We start from the raw sequence: 5,685 nt of genomic DNA on the forward strand, positions 1-5,685 counted from the left end.
ACACTCATTTTGTGATTCCGGTGTCACACCTTGCACCATGCAAGCATTTTATTTATTTAAAAACGGATCAAACGGGCCATTTCTTCTGTAAGGGGTTTCATGGTTTCAGAGTAGTTTTTAACACAACAGATAGTCACAAATAACATTCAGCCCTTTAGAAAATAAACGCTACAGTGATACTTCTAAAACCAGTCGCCCAGACCCACTCCAACTTTTCAACAGCTGGCTAATTGTTTGAATTTGTTCAGGATTGTAAAAGCCCACCGCGGGTATCACTAGTTGAGAGTACCATGCGAACAAGGGCCCAGCCTATTGTTTAAAGTGGCCGGTATTGGCTCTTTTTGTAATTCCTCGACAAGGTAAATGGGGCAGGTGTACCAGTCGGGTGGCGACCCCGCCTATTGTCTGAAGTATCGGCTCCTTTGTAATTCCTTGAGAAGACAAAAGCCCTGAAGGGTCTCATTTAAATTGATTGGCGACATACCTTTTCTTTTTGGAAACACCCACCCTATATAAAAAACACGCTCAGAGCCCGAAACCCTGAGCCATTTACGCCTCAAGAGTCGCTGCAGAGCACACCATTTTCTTTGCGATCATCAACACTAACATCGTTCTTTATAACATGGCCATCTTAAACGGTAAGTAAAACAAAACCTATTATTGGATTTTTAAAAAGTGTTATGTTAACATATTATAGGATATTCAAACTATTTTTTTTCCTAAAACAAAAGCTTAATTTTTAGGACTTCGGGAGAACGACTCAGGACCCCATTCTTTAGAAACGGGCGCTTTTACAGCTGGAACTAGTTCTCTAACAGGCACAAGGTGTGTACAGCATTACTGGATTTTAAAACGTATGTAGGCTATGTTTTAAACTAGCGATTGTTTTAAATTATGTAATAACGTTTTTGTTTGTTCCAGGGTTAACAAACTGAGCAGGAAAACATTCAGACACCGCGACCACAGAGCCCAACCTTACATCAGGTGTGTATACAACGGGATGTATAGTTGTGTATTATTTTTTTAAAAGAAAAAAAATTTAAAAAAAGGTTTAAACAATTACAAATGTTCTAAACTGACCGTTTTACACATACAGAGCCACGCCAGAGAACCGGGTGTGTGGAGGAGCAGGACCATCCCGAATAACGCACACTACAAGGTAAGCATAGGCATATATAAATTAGATAAAAAGAGATAGAGAGGGAGACACGCTTATTCAGTTTGAAATGGGTACATGTATAAAATGTTTTAACACATGTCTATCTATCTTCACAGACTGCAGAACAGCACCCCTCCTCATAATGATCAGGACACCGTACGATTCCAGACGTTTTTGGAATGTTTAAGCAGTATCGACCTCCCAGAACAACAAAAACCTGGAGCTTTGTGCAACAGTGGAGAGTCAGAACAGATCTTCATCAGCGAACCTGCAACACCCCCGAGTGAGTGGCTACCTCGCGATTTCTCTGATGTTTTTGAGTACAGTATATCAGATTTTGATCTAGTTCATATACCCACCAACCCAGAATGTGTCAGAAATAGTGTTGATTCACACATAGATTTTGAAGAAGATGGCATAACAGACTCTCAAATATCAGCGGCGTATGATGCTTACATAAAGCTTCCAGACGCTCAGCCTGCTGAACAAAGTCATATAGCTTCAATAGCTGATAAATTATGTTTGATTGAAGCTAGACTCAATCAATACCACCAAGAAGCACAGGTACAAAGGCAACAGTTTACCAAACTCATAAACAAAGTGTGTAGTGCATTAGACGACATCTGCAGCAAAATTTCAAGTCCCTGACTTTTAAAATCCAGACCATGGACCCTCCAAATAAATTATTTAAACATAATAACGGAACCTCCACTCCTGTTAGATGTTTTGACTTAGAGACTTTTATGCAGTGGTCTGAAGAAACAGATAACAAATTAGACGATATTATAGCTAGACTTAATAGGGTGCCTGCATCAGCCTCATCCAATACACATCCTTGTCAGACTGTTCCTACGTCTGCTATTGTTGATGGGGCTATTGTTGCTAATAATAGTGATAGTACAGTAGGTGTTGCTCGGGCCGTTGCTGTTACTGATGCTAACCATATAGCTTGTGCTGCTGGTGATTTTGCGTCTGATGCACAATCTAGCCGGGTCACCTCTGCTGCAGCTACTGCAGTTGTTATTCAGCCTATTATCGCTTCTACTATTACTTCAACCACACATGCGTGTCCGGGCTCCGCTGGTGATGCTGCAACACAACACACCCTCTCAATCATTGTAAATTTCTCACAAACAGATACTGCTGTAATTGAGCCCGTTGTGCAGTCTGGGTCCGGCAGTCGCTCTCAGTCACACATTAGAGAGATACCTAATTTTAATGCTCGCGAATTGCGTGAACGCCTTGATTTTAGAGGTATAAGTCTCGATCATCCGGAACAAGTGCCGGCGCGAGTGCGCGAGTGCTTAACCAATGTGATAGACAGAGCTGTGGCGGGATCCCAACAGGGCAGTGTTCTAAACGTGGTCCTGCGTGGCCCCTCGCTGGCTTCAGATGTTCAGGCTGTTTTAAACGCTGATGATCGGTATAATCCGGAGTTGTTTCTCGATCAAATTGCACAAGTTATGCAGAGTAATGATGAATCTATCGGTGATGATGAATTAGAGTTTATTGTCACGGTAGCTCAGAACAGTAGTGGTGGGTCTCGCTTAAGACTGGCGCACATACCTTATGATGAGATTCTCTCAAAGAAAGGCAGACATTTATACACACCAAACAACACAAACAACAATTTGTGCTTCTCCCTATGCATAGCACATTCATTAAACTCATCATCCTCTGAGCATGAAAAACTTGCTACAGCTAAACAGATGCATGCTGAAGTAGGTCTATGCGACACACAGCAAGTATCATTCTCTGATGTCGGTAAATTTGAGAAGCACTTCAACATTAAGATTGTAATCTATTACCACACAGAAGGGCGTAAACGCCTGGAATGTTTTTACACACATGAAGAGCCAAACCCTAACACGTTGATGATGTATCTCCATAATCAACATTACCACCTGATTTTAAACCCGGCCGCTTTTTTGGGGGGGTCCTATGTGTGTAATTTCTGTTACAGTATATATAATACACCATTACAGCACAGCTGTAAACATAGATGTAACACATGTTACACACTCTGTCAACATCACAGGGGTCCCACAGTGAAATGCAGCGACTGTAACCGCATCTGCAAATCACAACACTGTTACCAACAACACAAATTACCTGAATTAAAACACAACATGATCCCCTGTGATAATATGAAACATTGCATGCACTGTGGCACCACATATAGAGAATCCAAGAAATTGCCACACAAATGTGCGCAGCCTAGATGCGAGCACTGCCGCGAACCTAAATTAGCAGGAGACTCCGACCATCAGTGTTTCATACAGCCTGTTGAAAAACAGAAGCCTAATGATAAATACATTTTATATGATTTTGAGACGAGGTACCACAACGGTAAACACGAGGCTAACTTTGTGTGTGCGTCTGATCTGAAGGGCAATAAGTTCACATTTAACACATTAAAGTGTGTGGAGGCGTTTGTGCAGCATTACAGACGCCCAAGGTTTCGTGGGTACACTTTCATAGCACATAATGCATCTGGCTTTGACAACTACATACTCCTTGAGTACTTTGTCAGACAGAGTATAACACCTAGTGTCATAATGAACGGCAGCCGTGTGATTTTAATGCATGACAGGGACTATGACCAGCGGTGGATTGATTCGTTCAGCTTTTTGCCCATGGGCCTTGCCAAAATACCCTCTGCTTTAGGTTTTCAAGACCTGCAGAAGGGCCATTTCCCACACAGGTTTAATACGAGGGATAATGAGCGTTATGTGGGCCCGTACCCAGACCCCTCCTTCTATGGCTATGAGCACATGTCTGAAAGCGATAAGGTGCGATTCATGGAATGGTACCAGGTTGCCTCACAGAATCCATTTGATTTTCAGGCTGAACTCAGGCGTTACTGTGTTAACGATGTTGATGTCCTGCGTAAAGCATGCATCATTTATCGTGACACGCTACTGGGTTGTACTCAAGTTGATCCATTCACGTATACCACCCTGGCTGCATTTAGTATGGGTGTGTATAAAACGCTGTTTCTGCCTAGAGACGCGCTCGCTCTCACGTATGAAGGGGCATACGTTGAGCAGAACAAGACGTTTTCTAACGTCTCTATTGAATGGCTTCAATACGTGTCCCACACCATCAACAAAGTGGTAAAACATGCTCTCAGAGGCGGCGAGCAGAGGGTTGGACCCTATTTTGTGGACGGTTTTGACCCCACAAGTAATACAGCTTATGAATTTGCAGGATGTTTTCACCACGGTTGTGTTAAATGCTACCCCGAGAGTGAAGTTAATCCTGTCAGCAAAGCATCCTATGGACTGCTGCATCGCATGTTTTGTGACAAAGTTGATGCACTGAGATCACAACACTGTGTGAGCGTAATAGTGATGTGGGAGTGTGAATGGGCGGCCTTGAAGCAGACAGACCCTGCAGTTGTGGCTTTCATGCATACATACAGAAAGCCAGAACGCCTGAATCCCCGAGACGCCCTTTTTGGCGGTCGCACAAATGCTCTAAAGCTGTACCACAAGACTGCTTGTGATGAAAAAATATTTTACTACGACTTCACCAGTCTCTATCCCACAGTGCAATCTAAAAAAGATTATCCTGTAGGACACCCTCAAGTCATTTACACCAACTTTGACAAGTTAGAAAATTATTTCGGCTTTGTTAAATGCACAGTGCTCCCACCTAAGGGTCTTTTTCACCCCGTTCTACCCTACAGATGCCACGGAAAACTGATGTTTCCACTCTGCAGCATGTGTGCTGAAGACCAGAACCAGCATACTGCATGCGGGCACAGTGACAGTGAGCGGGTGTTGAAAGGCACATGGGTCTCATTTGAGCTTGAAAAAGCTGTTGAGAAGGGATACAGGGTTCTTGCTGTTGATGAGGTGTGGCATTTCCCCAATAAGACCGACACATTGTTTAAAGACTATGTGAAAGCCTTCCTAAAACTCAAACAGGAGGCCTCGGGGTATCCTGAACATGTGAACACACCTGACAAACAGCAGAAGTACATAGACGAGTATTATGAGAAGGAGGGAATAATGCTAGACCCGTCCAAGATTTGTGTAAATAAAGCTGTTCGTAACTGTAACAAGCTGTTGCTAAACTCGTTATGGGGTCGTTTCAGCATGAGGTCAAACATGGCATCATCTGAGCTCATTACAGACCCTTCCAGATTTAGCCAGCTAATGTTTAGCGACCAGTACGACGTGCGTCAGTTTTGTTTCATCTCTGACGACGTCGCAATGGTGCAGTGGCGCCATGCTGATGGTAGAGCTTCCCGTGTGAAGGACGTTAATGTCTTTGTCGGGGCCATGACCACTGCACACGCCAGACTCATGCTGTATGATTTGCTAGACAACTTGCAGCAGCGCGTGCTGTATTGTGACACGGACAGTGTCATTTTCACGGCACGCCCTGGCGAGTGGATGCCTCCTCTAGGTCCGTTTCTGGGGGATCTCACAAGTGAATTAGATTGTGGAGAGGGTGGTGTGGAGGATTACATAGCGGAATTTGTTTCCGGTGGGCCAAAATGCTACGCATATCACACA

The 5,685-nt window shown here is 43.6% G+C and overlaps 1 long non-coding RNA gene across 1 annotated transcript; it reads left to right on the forward strand.

Annotated features, from left to right (window-relative positions):
- The first annotated feature begins 773 nt into the window (after window positions 1–773).
- On the forward strand, window positions 774–1,125 carry LOC113015003 (uncharacterized). The gene is made up of 3 exons (XR_003271046.1): window positions 774–825; window positions 922–984; window positions 1,097–1,125. It is a non-coding gene; the product is annotated as an uncharacterized LOC113015003 (long non-coding RNA).
- Window positions 1,126–5,685: the final 4,560 nt, after the last annotated feature.

This window comes from Astatotilapia calliptera, chromosome 22 (assembly GCF_900246225.1).
Source record: "Astatotilapia calliptera chromosome 22, fAstCal1.2, whole genome shotgun sequence".
Lineage (NCBI taxonomy): Eukaryota > Metazoa > Chordata > Actinopteri > Cichliformes > Cichlidae > Astatotilapia > Astatotilapia calliptera.